The sequence below is a fragment of the Cygnus atratus genome, chromosome 2 (genome assembly GCF_013377495.2).
Source record: "Cygnus atratus isolate AKBS03 ecotype Queensland, Australia chromosome 2, CAtr_DNAZoo_HiC_assembly, whole genome shotgun sequence".
Classification (NCBI taxonomy): domain Eukaryota; kingdom Metazoa; phylum Chordata; class Aves; order Anseriformes; family Anatidae; genus Cygnus; species Cygnus atratus.
This window is the reverse complement of record NC_066363.1, coordinates 41,931,952-41,949,312: the sequence shown is the minus strand read 5'-3', so window position 1 is coordinate 41,949,312 and position 17,361 is coordinate 41,931,952. Positions and strand designations below refer to the sequence as shown.

The window sequence follows — 17,361 nt, the reverse complement described above, 5'->3', positions numbered from 1 at the left end:
ACAATGTCAACCATGTTGGACTTTTTTCTGATCCTTACCTATAAGGTCTTGACTGCCTTGTTATTTGTTCAAGCAAAGCTCTGTGTGTCGCAGACATCCCTTTGCATAGGTTGAAATCTGTGTTCTTCACCTTCCCAGCCTGGCTTTCCGCAAGAGCCTGCATCCTTCCTTTGCAGCACTCCAGCCATGCAAGCTGTTCCACCCTGACTCTGTAAGAAGCTCCGACTTCGAGGTCTGCCTCTTTACCTGCTATGCCGTGAGTGCAAGCACCTGAGTGAGGTGGGCTCTTGGTTATGCCTTTTTCGCAAGGGGGACAAGAGCACCTTCTCCCTTTTGGGTTTTCCATGTCTTCACTTAAGTTTGAAAGTTTTTCTCCACCGTGCCCAGATTACAGCCCTATTCACAAGCTTAGTGAGCTTGGTGAGAACACCACCTGGGCCTATTCACCCTTCCCGTGGTGCTCAGTAGTCACTCTTGATTCACTCAACAGTAATGATTTTCTTTCTGGAAGTGTTGCTGGTGTCCCCATGGATAAGTAGGAAAGGGTAATAGTTTGAGGGCTGGATGAGCCTTGACATTTTTTCCGAAACAGCCTTGATCCAAACATCCAGCAGGCTGCAGACCTGCCAGGACCTCGTGTTTATATTCTGTGATGTTGTGCAGTGTGTTCATGCTGTCCTGCAGCTCCTTTACCTAGCCACTCAGCACGTCAAGGGTAGCATCACCTCCCGTAGATGAGGCTGCTGCCATCCATCACTAGCCCCAGGGAGGATCAGCACAACTCCTCCTTGAGGAGTTCTTGGGGTTGGGATCTCTGATCTGACAGGGCTGGTTATGCTTCATCTGATGGTAAAGGTTTTGCCATGTGGAGTGCTGTTAAACAGTCTTGAACGGCATTTCAGGGCCCTTTGTAGCTTTGCTATGTGAACTGCTGACATCTGTTGGCTGAGCCCTGGGAGATGTGCGGTGCTTGTGATAACGTTACTAAACTAGTAAACCTTGTTATCTAGTTCTTCTCACAACAAAGATGTAAAACATGCAGGTTTATGTAAATATTATGTTCTAGTTGAAATTAATTTCTCATAGACACATTGTGTCAATATTTTTTTTAGCAACTCCAGTTTTGTAAACATACTTTTAACAACTGTTATTTTTGCAAGACAGCTATTCATGGATAATAATCCTGCTCTCTTTTTTTTGTTAGCTGATGCCATTGCATTGGCTGATGTTGTTGCATAATTTATCCTCAACACTGAAGGACCAAACTCAACAGAACTTTGTTTGTACAGTCTGTTAGATTATTATGATGTTCCTGTTTGTATATTTCATGAGATGCTGTGGAATGAAATTGGGTCAGAATCATTCCAGTCCTCAAAACTATAAATTGTTGTCTTCTAAGAAATAATTTCAGTTCTTATTTTGCAGCAGACCAGAAAAACTCATACCTGGGGCATGCTGGTTCAGTTGTTTGTATAGGAGCACAGTATTAAGCATCTATTTATGTCTATATAATGCTTGGAAGTTTATTTTTGTTAGTGTCTTCTTACAGCTGCAGTAGTGCTAGCTCAGAATTACCTGCTTGCAATCTTACTGCTCATCCTGGAGAGCTGTGTTTTGCTTGTAAACATTTGTATTTTGACTTCTCTGCTGTCAAATTATTCTTGGTAGAATGCTCTGATTAACAAGTAGCTTCCTCAGTACATTTATGGGCTGAGAACTAGACTTTGGTTGTTATCTGAGAGCTCACTGAATTCTTAACATATTGTTAACAAGTTTCATGTTTGTTTATAGCTAAAATAAAGCTCATGTTCTGTTTCCTGGAAGATCTGGATGCTGCTGTAGGTGCTGATGTCTGTTGCAGGTGTCTCTAGGGCAAGTCAGTTTTGTGCTTCAGTCTCACTAGTTAAAATGTTAAGACATGTAAGCTCTATAGACTTTACACACCTTTAAAAAACAAAGTGATGGGAGTGTAGTTAAGAATACTAGGTAGGAAGTACTGTAAATTTCCAGCTTCCTTGTGAAGTTATCCTTGGTGTTGTGAAAGCTCTTCTGTCCACCTGACTTTTTAATGCAATTGTGGCATTAACCCAGTGAAGCTAAGGGCAGTTTGTCAGGTCACGGCATTTCAGGATGTTCAGTTTCTCCGTTGTGAACCTGAACACAAAACCTTGTGATTTTCTGCAATAGCCTAATCTATGAACATTCATTTTATCCTTCAGTCTATTTTCCATACAGACCCTGTAGCAGTCTGTCTTGCTTCTGTTACAGTTGGAAAATCTACTGCTAGTTTTTTGTGATTTAGATAATCTTCATGTGTATTTTGCCTGTTTATTATATAGCTACACTGAAGCTATCATAACTAAATGTTGGCTTCAGTTGGCCAGAACTGTAGCTTCTGAGAACGATTCTTTTCTCCCTAATAATCTTCCAGGCTGTGGTTTGTAGGTTTGTTATTTTCTCTCTTGTCCTTTATTTAATCTTTTCAGCGAGGTGGTATCTATCAGCTTTGAGACTCAGATGGGAGGATGTCTTTACAAAGTCTCCAAAGGCTGCTAAAATGTTAAGAAGAGCAGCAAGCAGGAATGTGGTCGTTTTTTGTTAGTGTGAAGATGATGAATGTGTACATGATAGAATAAAGCTGTTGGACAGTAATGTTCCAAACTAGCTTCTCAGTGCCGCTCTGGATCAAATCAAGAGTAGCTTACCGTTTTGTGAATTCTCTGACTAACTGGTGAAGTCAAAAGACTGACTGCAAGCTCTTTAATTAGTACGCAAAACAATAAGGTGGAATTATTATTTATACTACTGCTAGATTTATTGCTTCTTTGTTTTTGTTAAGAGAAAGCTATTGGAAAGATTATATTTAAACTACTGCTTGTTTTAGGGATAGTATTTTTTGCGTCATTTTTTTTCCCATTTGGCTTGTACCTCACTATTGTGGGGTTATACTATTATGCAAGTGTATGTTTATTTCAAGTGTAAGCGTATGCATTTCTTTAACAGGTCAAACATATTTCCAGACAGACTTAGTGTACAAAAAAAGGAAGTGAGAAACTTCTTAGTGAATAGCTGCAGCTGGTGTTACTGTTGTTGGTAAATTTCTTCATTTTCTGTTTGTCAAACAACTACACCCTACCAGCCATGCATTTTAAAACTGTTTATATAGAAACAAACAGATAGCATCTGATAATTGTTGTGACTCATTTAAGGAAGTGATAAAACCCAAGAGCAGCAGCAATCCTTTCCTTGTTCAGCTTGATCTTATTAACATTGCTGGGCTTGCCTGCCATTGTCAGATACCAGAAGGGAATTTAAGCAGGCATATATTCTTGTAATTAATATTTGGTTGAACTGCAAATGGTTAGATAATGATAGGATGGAGAGACATGCTTCAGCTTATTAATGAAGTGTACAAAACAGTTATTGGAAAGTTAAATTGTAAACACAAGGGAAAGTATTAAAAACTTTGATTTTTGCATGAGCTCTTGAGCTTTCAAAGCTGCCAATGTATAACTGTACAAAAAGGAAGAACATCAGCCAGTTATCATCTTCTTGGCATCAGTCAGTCTCGCTATCCATTACCTGCGCTAACTGCTGATACCATATAAAGATCTTGCATTTTAAATTTTAAAGAAACGTAACCAGAGTTTCTATTCAGCATACACTTATTTTGGAAAGTACTTTGCTATGTTAACTTTGCTGGCTTTTCCTGAAATACGTAACTGTAACTGAGTACTTTTGGAAGTGACAGAAAGGATACCTGTATTTGCATGCGTGTTTGTTTCAGGGAGTGTGGTGTTTGTGTACAACGTGCACAAGTTTTCACTCTAAGAATAAAGAATGCATGCTTCCAAGTTGATACACTGGCTTCTGTCTTGTGACTTCTGCATTGCTGCTATTTGTTTTCAAGCCCTGAGGATCAATTGTACTAGGTGATGTGGCACAAGAATGTAAATGGTTTCATATATTATGACCACGTTACAGAGAGCCTTTCTCATGCTTCAGTTGTCTTGCAGTATAAAATAACCTTCTGGGTGAAGGCAGGAGAAACTGCCCTTCTTGTCTCATGTGTTACTGCAGAAATCCAAATGCTATGAATAGGTATAATAATTCTGTGCTATTTAGTGAGATTTTAATGTTGTGACTCTTACTGATGAATGGATTGTTTGTGTGTGCGTACTTGTAAGATGTGCTATATTTGTATGGAAGAAGGTGTGGAGAAGGTTGTTAAAATTAAAGAATGAATGCAATCTAAAGTTTGAGAAATGGTCTCCTGTAGATCTGTATATCAAAATAATTGTGTTGTGCGAGTCTAATGTTTCACTAACAGATCATTGACAAACATCTTTGGAATCCATTATTATTCCTGAAGTGAAAAACAGGGAGGAAGAGAGGAGAGGAATCAAGGAACTGCTTTCAGCCTCCTATTGCTTATATGGGAACCAATAAGATAATGCTCAAGGAAGAGGCTGTTTGTGAAAAGTGACGTGGGGTGAAGGGGAGCCTATTTGTGTCCTCCTGTAGTCCCTCATGGCCAAGGAACATTTCAAGAATTCCTTGGGAAATTTGTACGTAACAGCTATGAAAAGAAATGAGTTTTGGGCATGCCTTGACAAGGGTCATCTTCTCCCTTTCCCCTGTTTGTTTTGGTTTCCAGCTTTGCCATAAAATATCTGATGCTTTTCTTTGTTAGAATGAACTTTGGCTTTTATCCATGACTTCATCTATTGATGGCCTCAAAGGAATTGGATTGTCACTGAGTGCACTGTTCTGTGTGAGCAGTGAGTCTGTATGCAGTGATGTGGAAGGATTCCCATGAGATGCCTCCCCTAGAAAACGTGTTCTGGGACTCTGAAAAATTGGCATGTTTTCTCTGTGTACCTGCAAGGACTGGCAATGACTGGTGCTGCAGCGCTGGAGAGAAGTTTCTCTTGGTGGCTGTAGACAAGTGCCTGTCTGCTAAAGTTGGAAAAAGTGCTTGCAATTCTACTTCTGTGTTATATATTGCTTCGTATATACCTAAATATATTGCTTTGTATATACCTAAAAATATACTTTGGCATAAATTGCTAAGGTCTGAGTGAACTGCCTTCCTTGTTTCTTTAGTAACTAGACAGAGACCCAAAGCAGCTTTCCGGTGTACTAATTTTAGGCAGACAGTAATGAAAACTGAATTATTTGCTGGATGTAAACTTCTTAAAATTTGGTTTTCCATGGCTTGTGCTATCTATGCTACTGAGGGGAACGTGTTTCTAAACTGCTTTGGTCCCAAGAAAGGAATCTTCTTAGGAGAAGTTCCAGAAATGGAAGAACTTACAAAAATAATGGTGTTTGACGTTAGTATGCATAGTGATCATGCTTTGAAACCGTCATCAGTGGTGAAGCTCTAAATTTGTGTCACCAGTGTGGATGAAAGTTTCAAAGAAGTTATGTGCTTTGTATCATATCTCATAGGTCAAAAATCCTAAACCAATCCAAATCATAGAAAATTCGAAGCCAAAACCAAACAGTTTGTTGGAAGACAAAAAGTTACACTCTAAAAGAGCTTGCATAGTGCTAAAGCAGCAGAGCGCTTGGTGTGGTTGATCATGGAACTCTTCGTAGGTGGGAAAGCTGTTGTTCTTCGTTAGTGCTCCCCACTGATCACGTAAGTTAATGTATTAAACATATTAGTACCAAATAGTTTGACAGAAGCTTAATTAATGGGGATAATGTTTTTGTCGCAGTTGTTCAGAGACTAGATGTAATGAAACAGTGCCAGAATTATTTGCTTGAAACTGAATAATTGGATGTGGTCCTGTAACCGGGACCTCACATGAGGGACAGAGCAACAAACAAGGGTTTTCTTCGCAGAACATGCCACCGAGCACACAGCTACAGCAGAACAGAGAGGTCTAGAGCATAGTGCAGTTTGTCTTCCTTTGCAGCTGAAGGCTGTGTGAAGTGTATGGTTTTAAATACTTACTGGTGTGGGTTTTTTGTTTGTTACTGCAGGAGGGAACCTGTACTTCAAGGCCTGCTTGTGATGCATTTATAAAGAAGTGGTCCCTGATTGACAAGTGGGTATAAGATGGGAGAATTATGTTCTTAGATCATCAGTTAGTATCATGCTGTTAAAAATTGTAACTCCACTGATTGCTGCCCTCCTTCAGTGGCTTTTTAATAACCTTATTGTGAAGCCCTTGATGAGCTGAACAATACAGAGACTTCAGAGTGCCTGTTTGTCAGAATGTTACTTGAGAATAACAGGATTACACAAGATCATAAGGAGAGGCTTCTGGGTTTGATCTCTTCTCTGGAAAATTCTGAGAATCAGCATTGTTTTCTGTTTTCTTCAAAAGTGTTGATAGTATTCCATAGTTTCATAAACTTCCAATAAAAGCAACTTAAAGGATTTTTTTTAAATGTTGCATCCTTATTGCTTTTGATTCATACTATCTTGGTGATGAAGATAGTGATCGAGAGAGTGGATTTGAGTTGGTGCTTTAGAATGGATTAAAAAAGAAGCATTAAGAATGCTCAGTTTTTAGTAGTGTAATCACAGGTGTGTTACCTATATATTTGTGCATTCTATTGATTTGCAGTTTGACAGTTGTACTGATGATCATTAGCGAAAAAGGCTGGAGTTAAGTTCACAACACCTAGAAAATAGGCAAATAATTAACTGATATTTTTTTTCTTTGAGAAAGCTTAACTATGAAATATAATACTATTTTAAAATGTCAGTAAGGATGTAGATCCATAAAAGTACGAAAAATGTAATGTAAAGAAAAGGGTTGAGTTTCAGGAAACTGATGAACTCTCTATTCCACCACTCTCTTTCTTATTCCGTTCTTCTGGTTATAAACTGTTAGTCTGTGAATGCTGCTAATGGCATCTTTCAAACCTGCATGTCTATCTTTGTCTACTAATGCTACTTAATTCTTTCAGAGCTTTTAGACATGCGGGCTTAGCTTCTAAATTCAAACTAAGACCCAGACTAGAGGTGAAGCCTGCTGACACAGTGGTTCTGAAAGCCTGCTATTGTGGTACCAATACCTCTATTGTTGAATGTGTTACCGATGATGCTGATTAGGAAAGCACATGTGTGTATGCATGTCTACAAGTTGCTAATAACATTACATGTTATCAAAAATCCAGTTACCTTATGGGGTCAGTCAAAAATGGAAACAAGCTTCAAATACATACACTGTACTTTTCTTTAGGCTGCTTTCATTGTTTCATTTCCTAATCAGTAAGTGTAAATATGCTTTGTAGTTTTTTCAATTTGTTTTTGTTAAACGTGCTTCTTTAATAAGCCTACATTTGAGCATGCAGTTTGATGATTTCCTTCAATAGAAAAGGCTGGAAGAATAGAGTGTGTGATGATTGCTCTGTAATATCGCATAGTAGTTTCCTTTTTGAAGTTATTGGAATCCCGTGTTTTTCCCCCAATTACAGTGTCTGACTGTATATTACCCGTGTGGAAGTTGCAGTCTCAGTGGTCTGAAAATGTCATCTTCATTCAGCTTTTGTTTTTTTTTTTTCTTTAAAAGTCTTGATGATTTTTTTTCTGTAGTTTCATAAACTTCCAGTAAAAGCAACTTAAGCATGAGAGAAAATTTGGGGCTGATGGCAGCATCAGCATATACAAGTGATTTTTCAAGCGGAGTGCTTTCAAGTTCCCCCTAGTGTCCCGGTATGAATGTTGTAATTCTAGACTGAGCTGCACTTCAGTCTTCCCTTGGCAGGAGAGTTTCTTTTTGGCAATGTTGCTCTGTCCCAGAGAAAAGGAGGTGCCTTACCCTTTCTTTGAGCCCCTGTCAATGCACAGAGACCTTAGATAAGAACGACTTTTGTAGAGAGTTGACATGGCTGTAAATATTTTAAAATCTCTTTATTTGTTTCTTTATGCATGAATAATTTTGCTTCATATTCTTTTTTAAAAATACTTCTGCTAGCATTAATTTTTGATGCTTAACAATGAAAACTGATTGAAATTCCCAGGATAGGTAGTTCAGAAACCTGGTTTGAGGAAATCTGTGAAAGGTTGTTAAAATCAGATAACGAAGTGTTGTTTTTATTTAAATCAATTACATCCCAGTCAATAGCTCTAAAATTAATATTAAGATCACCAAAAGCTATGATGTCTTCTTGCCCCAAATATCTAATTTTATTCAAAGGCGATTTCAATTTGAATAAAAAGGCACCATTTTCTACTGAAGATGAGTGCTCTGTCATCATTAAGACACAGTCTCATTTGATTAAGGCTAGCATGCAGTATAAGCTTGTTTGATTGTTTACTCTGTACATCAGAAATCTTTACAATATGCTGTTCTGCAATACTTTCCCAGCCTGGTTTACTGACAGTTGAGTTTTTCTGCGGTCAGTTCTGTGAAGAAGTACATGAATAACAGTAAAGAATTTGATGGATAGGTTAATTTAAGTGTGCCCTGACTAAAACAACATAAGGCCGTATATATTAAATAAAAATAACAAGGGAGTGGTGGTGGTTATTTTTATAATATGATTATAATCTAGGCAAATGAAAAAATTATCATTAAAAACACGGGGAGTTGCCTAGAGGACAGATATATTCAAATTCATGTATCTCATGTTTTGTTTCATTTCATATCTCATTCAGTAAACATTGTAATGAAGGTGTCCCTGTTCCCCCTAACCCATCCCTCCCCCCCAAAAAATGAGTTAAAAATTTAGAGTTATATATGTGCATATGTGATTAAGATACCTGATTGCAGAAACTTGTGTGATGTAGTAACATATCCACAAGGCTTTAAACTATAATTGATCTTTTTTACACGTCACAATAAAAGCAAATCTTGTCTGATGTGTAGATGGGTGGCTTCCCTACAGATTTGATGTTATCAGAAAGAAATACTTATTCTGGAGACTTGATGTCAACATTATTAGAAATGCCATGCAATTTTTGGTTCCTCTACTCTCCCTCATCTGAAGTTTGTAGAAACTTCATTTGGCTGAGACACGTAGTTGCCATTGTCTAGATTAGACCCTTGCATTTTTTTCTCCAATATTTAAAACTTTCCTATTAGGTATAATATCCCGAATTACAAATGTCTGGGTAAAGTGCTTGAAGATATAGCATATTTGATTCATGTTTCTGGAAAGCCTTTTCTTTTAGATTTCCAGTCTGGGTGATGTATTTTATGTATTTCTTTTAACGTTTGGTTTACCGTCTGTTTTAGTTTTCTGATTTTTAATGGGGTCACTTATGTTCATAAGGACGTTTTAAAACTGTTTAATCTCCTTTCCAGTTCTGGCAGAGAATGCAGAAGGAGAGTTTTTACCTAAGGGCATGACTTGATATATCGAAGCCAGCTTCAGAGTTCCCAAGGCTCGATCAGAATTGCCATGTTTGCATCTCAGAAAGCACGGGTCTGGTGCAAGCTTACTCTCTGTAAGTTCAAGTTTGCTGTATAAGAAAATCATGGTGGTAAAACTTTTATGGGAAGACCCTATACAAGACTAGGTCATCGTCTGTCTTCTGGAAGTCAGCATAAAAGCCAAAAGCCTGAGTAAATTCTGTTCCATCCTCTATCTTGAAATCAGCCTTTCCTTGAAGTTTGTATTTGTGCCACTGGATGGTGGCATACTGATTAAGCTGTGGTCTTACTGTTGTATTAACAAGATGGAAAGCTTCTTTGCTTATTCCAAAATGGTTGAAAAGGTCTCTGTAATTTTTTGGGTAACTTTTTCAGAAAGCACCTTTTTTAGTAGTTGTTGACTGGTTAGAACTCCCATGCAAACTCAGTTTAAATGATAACGTTCTCTGAATTAGAGAGTTCTAAGTGTTTGTTAAACAAATCAGATAACAAATAATTTGCCTGCCACATGTTGGATGCGTTAAACCATTTTTATTAAATAGCCCCTCAAGTCATGAGTTTTCCATAACAGTCCTACAGCATTAGTTTTTTTTTCCCTCAGAAGAGTATGAGCGTGTTTGTCTTGGAAGTACTATTTTGTAGATCCTTTTACGTGGTTATACAAAAAGAAAATTGCAATAAAGTATTAAATGTTGTTATTGTTGTTCTTGACATAAAGGATGCAGTAGATTTAAAAGAGGTAGGTTTTCTTTCTTAGCTATATTTTAGATCTCTGCCAGAGAGATCTAAACTTTTTTCCCTTACGTATTGCCAGTTGAGCTCTCCTATAAAATGTACACCATTTACAGTGGCATACACATATCTGTTGTGTTAGAATCTACACCTTACTTTTGAACTGGCCTCTTCTCCCAGAGCTTCCTAGTCAGGCACAGCAAAAACATTACATTTCATAGTACATCAGAAAATGAGATGCGTTCTGTTTTATTCTTAAAAAGAAAAACACACTCTCAACTATATAGCTTTAAATGATGTACACTCAGTAGCTGATTGCTTCACAGCTGGAGCAGCGAAACGCTGTTAGGGCTGATTTTCTGCTGGATCTGTTCCCTGACCTGGAGCATTGTTGGTTCAGATGACTGCCAGCCCTATTGCAGGAAAGGGAATTGCAGCTTTCTCTTACTCTCTGCCTTGTTAATAAAATACACCTGGATTGCTAGGACTTCTGTTTTGGTCACTGGGGATTTGGGTTGGTGGAGGCTTGCGAATACATTGCTAACCAGATGACACTCGGTGTGTAACAGTGGGAGTAGTCTGACTGGTATTCATGATGAATGGAGATTTTGGATGACCTGATTTCCTCAGCATACCTGGGAGATACGGTATGTGGAAAGTATTTTATATTAAAATAATCTGCAGCTGACAACGTGTGGATGGTGTATGATATACCACTTGGGATGCTAAAAATGGTACAGTTCTGCCCTTGTTCACGTTGCAGTGGTCATGAGCAGGGCTGGAGTTTCACTTCCTTCCTGTCCTCCTCATTTTTAAGGAGAAATGTTGTGGGCTGAGCGCATGCAGCGCTGCTACCACCTGCTTTATCGGTCCTGGTGTGCACATTGAATACATGGCCTTGCCTTCCCATTACAGTTTGCCGAGCTTTGATTTGTAGGCAGTGATTTTTCATCACTGCAAAAGTGTTGTCAGTAAATTATTACAAAGATATTTGTTTGGGATGCAATTGTATGAATAAAGGAGAATTCAAGAAACAAGGAGAGCTGAAGGTGAAGAGTTAGGCCTCGAATTCGCGTGGATTGGTGAGATTCATGATCTGCTTCCATGTGGGGAAGAAAGGCATGGAGGAGAACAATCACTCTTCAAATTTTACAGCATTTATTGAAAGAGTAGTTGTGTTAGAAACTGTCCTACGTGGGTGTAGTTTGATGTGATTGTATTTGGAGAGTGTTCTAACTGGTTAATTTGACCCTTTTTTTTTCGTTTTGTTTTCCTGCCTGAGGATCTACTGTCAGGGTAAGACTTTTGTGTGCATGTACTTCAAAGAATCTCCGTACAAACCAGATAAAGTTACCTGTCCCATATTATGAGGCTTCATATCTGGACTCATCTGCCATTCACTTCAGTGCCATGTATGACTCTAGGAGATGAATGTTTGATGTTTGTACAAGTGACTTTAGAACACCTAAACATAAGACCTTGGTTAGATTGTCCTGGTAGTGTTGAAACAGTTTATAGCTCTTGTAGACTTGGGTTGCAATGTAAGGCTAAGACGAAGAAAAAAATAGAATATTTGTCAAAAACGCAGCCAAAATGCCTGGAGATGAATCTACGTAAAAGCACCTGGTGAGGGGTGTGTTGTAGCTGTAAAGTGAGTAGCTTTGGATTTGGAAAGCATCCTCCTTCTTTAGCTCAAAAATAAAATCTCACTCCCCAAAGCCCTGGCTTAGCTCAGTGCTGCTTTCATGGTGACCACATGTTCATACACGGGGAAGTGAAATTGTTGGTAGTGTTCTGTTTTGAACACGGTGAATTTCTTCCATCTGTCTCTACAGGAGGGTGGTTTTGAGTCCAGAAATAAGGTACTCTAAAATTTGACATGTAAATTTTTTCAACTTCATTATGTATGCAAATCAGGACTGCAGGATGATTACCAAAGTAGTCTGTGCAACTGTTGATGACTATTCAAATTACAGCCTTCAGCAGTATCCTCTGTAGATAACAAGTTTGCATCTCTCAAAATGATGTGCAGTTGTGTAATGTCACAAGAGTTCAGCCCGCAGTCTGCCTCATGCTCTCCTAATCCCAGTGGTTTGTGGCAGCCTGAGAAATCCCGGAGTTCACTAGTGGGGCAGCACACCAGAGAATATCAGCACCGAATACTTCTGTTTTTGTAAACACTCAGGACCGTGTGTACGTGCCGATACCAGCTGAAGCAAGCTGAAGCGTGCTGAGCAGATGCACCTCTTGGGAACTAGCTGTTAGGTGGAAATTTGTGTTTTGAAAAACACTTGTAGGCAGGCAAGCCCTTATTCTTATGGAGGACTTTATTTCATTAAATGATGAGCCACTGCTTACCAAGGATACTGTGGTCCCTTGCTAAGAGAATGATGTCTGCTTAGACGAGTAGTTTAATTTGTGCTACAGAAAACTCAGAGGAAGCCATTCCTTTTAATATGTGTTAGTAGCTTCCCATTTAATAAAGAAGCTGAACAAAGCCATGGTATTTGATAATACTTGGTATTCGATATACTAACATCAGACAGTTTGTCTTAGAATTTGCTCGTGTCATTTACATCCCCCAGCTTCCTGCCTCCTCTCTTAATGCTTCCCTATCCAAAATAAAGCCTCCTTGGGAGGTATAGTCTTACTATCTTACGGTTAAGTATTTTAATATGTACTTTGTTTTCTTTTCTGCTGTGTTGATGGTAGTGTTGCTGTAAGATGCGATAAGGGATATTCTGATAGATTGATCCAGAAACCAGTCATAATAAGTGACATGAAAATTGTTCTTCTAATCCATTGTAAAGTGTTCTGCTCTCTACCATGGGGCTAACGGAGGTTGTGGAATTAGTCCTTCTTAGCTGATTTTGAAGGAATCTGTAATGGAAGCCTGCACTGCCTATGATGAAATAATGGGCTGTACGTTGCTTGTGAAAAGGTTTAATCTTCTGCAGAGAGCTAGAAGCTAAGACAAAATCTGTTTTCTTTCTGGAGAAAAGTATATACATACATATGTTATACAAATATACACAATTATATTTTTGACCTGTTTTTCAAAAAAAAAGAAAAAAACGTGTTTTTCTAGCTGGAGATAAGCTGAAATAAGTGCAGCTTGCTGGGTATTCAAGTGAGAATTAGGAAGGAAAAGACTGATGGACAAAACATGTTTGATGATAGCTACTTGTTTCTATAAATTTTAGTTGTTTTTATTTTTAAAAGCTCTCATACTTTGTAAGGGTCCTTTTGGAACATCAAGCGTATGGTTGAAATATTGCTGCAGTACAAATAGTTTTGCTCTGAGTTCTCACAGCGTTGTCACTGAACACGTTCAAGGACATGATAATTCTGAGTGTATTTGTCTACAATTTGTTTTAGAGTATTTAAGCATGTTGAGACAGTTGCAGTTGTAAGTTACTGTGTTATTCTCCAGCTGAAGTAAAACTTTCCCCTGGTATTTACTTAAGTAATAGAGGACTTTTATCCACAAGATATTTTGGTATGAGTCTTAAAAAATTGAAAACCTGAATCTGTCTGAAAAAGACTTATTTATAATGCTGGACTTTGAGCATGTCTCTACATGCACATGTTCTTTGTTTTCTTTCTTTCTATTTTTTTAGTGGATAAAGCTTCTGGGTGTTCCAAGACTGAGTGACTGTCAACTAGGAGTTGTTTGACTACAGACTAGAAAAACATTTCAATAAACTGCTTCAGTGATTTTTTTTATCTTTCTAAATCAAGCAAGTGTTCTTTCTAAAACTTAAAACAAAACAACAACAACAAAACTTAACAAATTAAAAAAAAACAACTGTGCTTCCCCTGCCCCAACCGTATTCTGTCCCAAAGGAATACAAACCACCTGCCCATGAATAAACCTACTTTGCACTCTCTGTAGAAATTAAAATACCCGTAGTATGGGTTTTTGCTAAGGAAGACTGCTTTAAAATGTGGGAGAGTCACCCCGAATACAATTCAGCATAGCCATTTCAGTATTGGAGCTGAAGATCTGGGTAAGTCAGGTGTGCGTCAGGAACAGAATAGGTCTGGCTGAGGATGCTCAGCTGAGAAGAGAGAACTAGCAGCTGGGAAACCTGCTAGATATCTGCTAGTTTTGTGTAACCTGATTCTTCCTATATGAATCATTTAGTTGTAGTCATTTACGCATAGTGGCAGTGGGGTTCATCGATAGCTTGGAAGGGAAAAGATTCACACACACCTGTTAGAGTGAACATCTATTTACAGAAATGGGAACAAACTGCTTTTAAACTCTTGTCGGTGCTGTCTGAGAAGATTTTTATTAGTCTGTGGCTAGAGAATTTTCTGGATGGAGAAAGTCAGTGAGGGGAACTGAATGTGCTCGTCTGATTTCTGGACTTACCGGGTAATAAATACCTCCACAGATGCACAATATTTATTTCACTGGTGACATGCACCCCAAATTTATGAACAGTACCCTCTTTGTTTTGTCCTGACCAAGTTGGTCTTTGGTTGGTTGGGGTGCACTAGTCCGGCTTTGTTACTAGACTTCTTGTCAGATGAGAAGCAGGAATGAGGAGGGGGGGTGAGAAATAAGAAATGTGGTGTCAAGTGAAGGTGGGGTTATGGATAATGGCCTTAGGAACCCATTTGCCTATGCGTTGTATGATGGAACACAGATCTTAAGGTATGTCGGTGATGAAGAGGGGTAGAGTGAAGTAAAGCTCCGAATTTGGTCTGCTGGAGTGGAGGGTGCATTTTTCTGAAGTTGGTTTAAGAAAAGAGAAAGTTTCTCTACTCATCATACCTGAACCAGAGGGCCGTGCTGTTCTGGAAAAAAGATGGGAAATTAATCACTGCTAGCAGCATGGCTGTTTTACCCCTTAAAAAGAAAAAAAAAAAAAAAAAAAAAAAAAAAAAAGAGGATTTTTTTAGTAATCCGTAGTTTATTCTACAGAATGAGGATATATGGTTTATGTCAAAAAAACTGCTTTGGAATGAGTACTCAGAGAGAGGTCGATACTGGGGCTATAAACACACTTAGCAGATGTTTTGACTGGGGAGCTTCTCCGTTCTGGGAAGCGAGGTCCGAGCGCTTTCATTTCACGGTGTTAATGAAGTCTTGGAGCAGCGCAAACGTCTAACCTTGGAGCTGTCCTTAGCTGCCGTTGATGCAGAAAAAGCGAAGTCTGGAGCCGCGCGTGAGTTCCTTTTTTGGCCTTCTCCAGGCAGGAGTGGAAGGCACACTGCCCTGCGACCCGCGGCGGCCGCGGTCGGCGGCCCGGGGGATGAGAGGCTGGCAAGGTGGCCATTGGCTGCGGGGCCGGAGAGCAGCTTCCTCGGCTCCTCCCGGCCTCTCCCGCAAGGACAGTCGCCGGTTCACGCCTTAGCATGGAAGGAGCTCATCCGGGGAGGAAAATGCAGCCGGTACGTAACCGGCAGCTGCCAAGCTTCATAACGGTGCGAGTGTGCGTTGGTGTGAGCGGCGCTTTAGCAGCTGCCTCAGAGTGGTGTCTGCTGTCTTGGGCTCGTTAGCTAAGGAAAGATCTGGGGGAGAAGTAGTACTGGAAGCAGAGTTGTATATCATGGAAGACATTTTCCGTGTCACTAGAGTTGCTTAAGTGTAGTAACTGGCTTAATCCAGAAAGAAAAAGTGCTTGTGCAATCACAGGAGTGTACTACCAGATTGGGAGAGTGGATGTGTGTGTGTTATTTAGAGGCAGCTCGTCTGAATTTGAAAGTTGCCAGCTGTGGCTTTATGAATAATTCTGTACAAGCATAGCAGGGAAGTTTCTCTGGATGGTTCTTGAAATCGTGTATTGATTTCTCCTTTTGACACCCCCCTGTCGTTTGTGTCGTTCCCCCCCCCCCCCCCCCCCCCCGTAAAAAAAAAAGGCAGAAAGTGATTTTTTGTCCCTGAAGTAAAATGGTCATGGACGTGTTTTCTTCTAACTTCAGTGATAAAGCTGTAACCCCTCAGATTTCTGCAGCAAAGCAGCGAAGTTTAATGCTAGTGCTATGAGCTATTGCTCTGCTCCTGTGTAACAGGGTTTACTACTTTACAGTTCCCTGGAAACTAAAATCCATGGGGTGGAATTTTCCTAAGCTATAAAGCTGTAAAGGCCTCTGAATTATTTTATGTAAATTTTATGAGGAGACCACTGAATTTTCCATTTTCCTCTTGTGAGCATAGTAAAAAAGGGTTTCACTTGCATACGTTAGGATGCATCTAATTGTCTTGTTTGCTGGGCTCTGTAGTATGGTAACTTTTGTTTTTCTTTATGGTTCTGCTTTGAACTCAGCACAGAGCTATCACATACACACATTGGTAGGGACTGTTATTTAAACAGGTACTAGTTAAAGCTGACATAAAACCTGAAGGAAATCTCTCTTAACTTGTAGAAGATTAGGCAAAGCTCTGTTTCCTGTGTACTCAGCTAAGAAAGGAAGGGGACAAAATGTGAGTTTAAGTAGTTGCTAGATGTCTCACAGTGAAATGCAACGTTTAAGGAGGTCTTAGGTGGTGTGTTAATATTTTGCATTTATTAAACCATTTTAAGAACAAGATGTGCCATCATTCTGGGTTATGCATTTATGCATATTGTCATCATTTATGATTAAATACACTTATTTAAAGTAGTCATCAATCTACAACTTTGTCTTGACAATTAAGTATGTGCTTTTTCCCTTTAAGAAGAAATGGTGTATTCTCTCTCAATTCCCTTTTTCCCATTCACGTGACTGGTTACAAAGATTTTACTATTTGGGTTACTATAGTAATAAGATTGCACTGCTTCATTCAAAACTGATCCATGTTTATACTCATTCACTGTTGTGCCTTAAAACTTAGAGACCCTTCCTTTGCTTGGCTGTTGGGCAACGGATTATTTTTTTACTATAATTTTAGAATGAATTGAACTGAAAGGAGCCATGATTTTTTTTTTTTTTTGAATGAAATGTTTGCTGTGAGGCAGTGATAAAATGCAACTTTGCAAAATGACTATGAGACTGTTAAATATGCAACTTGATATCTTGTGTTGGATTGGTGACATTATTTGCTAACTTTATTCACAGTGGTAAATTTTCCAGCTCGCAGAACAGACAGATTGAACTCAAATGGGCTTCTCATTTTAATTTAATTTTCTCTTGTATTTTAGTCATTTTCCAATATAATGTTATCCTTTTTTCTTGTGTTCATTCTAACCCTGTTCTTTGGCAAACAGCTGTAGTGTGGTATAGTTGAAGTCAAGTCTCTATTGTGACCAGTCTTTTTTTGTGTGTTTTCTTTTCCTTTTCTTCTCATTTCCTTTTG

The 17,361-nt window shown here is 38.9% G+C and overlaps 1 protein-coding gene across 8 annotated transcripts in view; it reads left to right on the top strand.

The window, feature by feature from the left end:
* SLC4A7 (solute carrier family 4 member 7) overlaps positions 1 to 17,361 on the top strand; it is a 137,849-nt gene that overhangs the window by 55,433 nt on the left and 65,055 nt on the right. The window contains exon 1 of one of the 8 annotated variants that reach the window (XM_035556368.2): positions 9,290 to 9,415. The exons of the other annotated variants lie outside the window; for them this stretch is intronic. The gene's annotated coding sequence lies outside the window, so the exon portion shown is untranslated. Of the gene's footprint in view, positions 1 to 9,289; positions 9,416 to 17,361 lie in introns of those variants that run through there. 8 annotated transcript variants of the gene reach the window in all.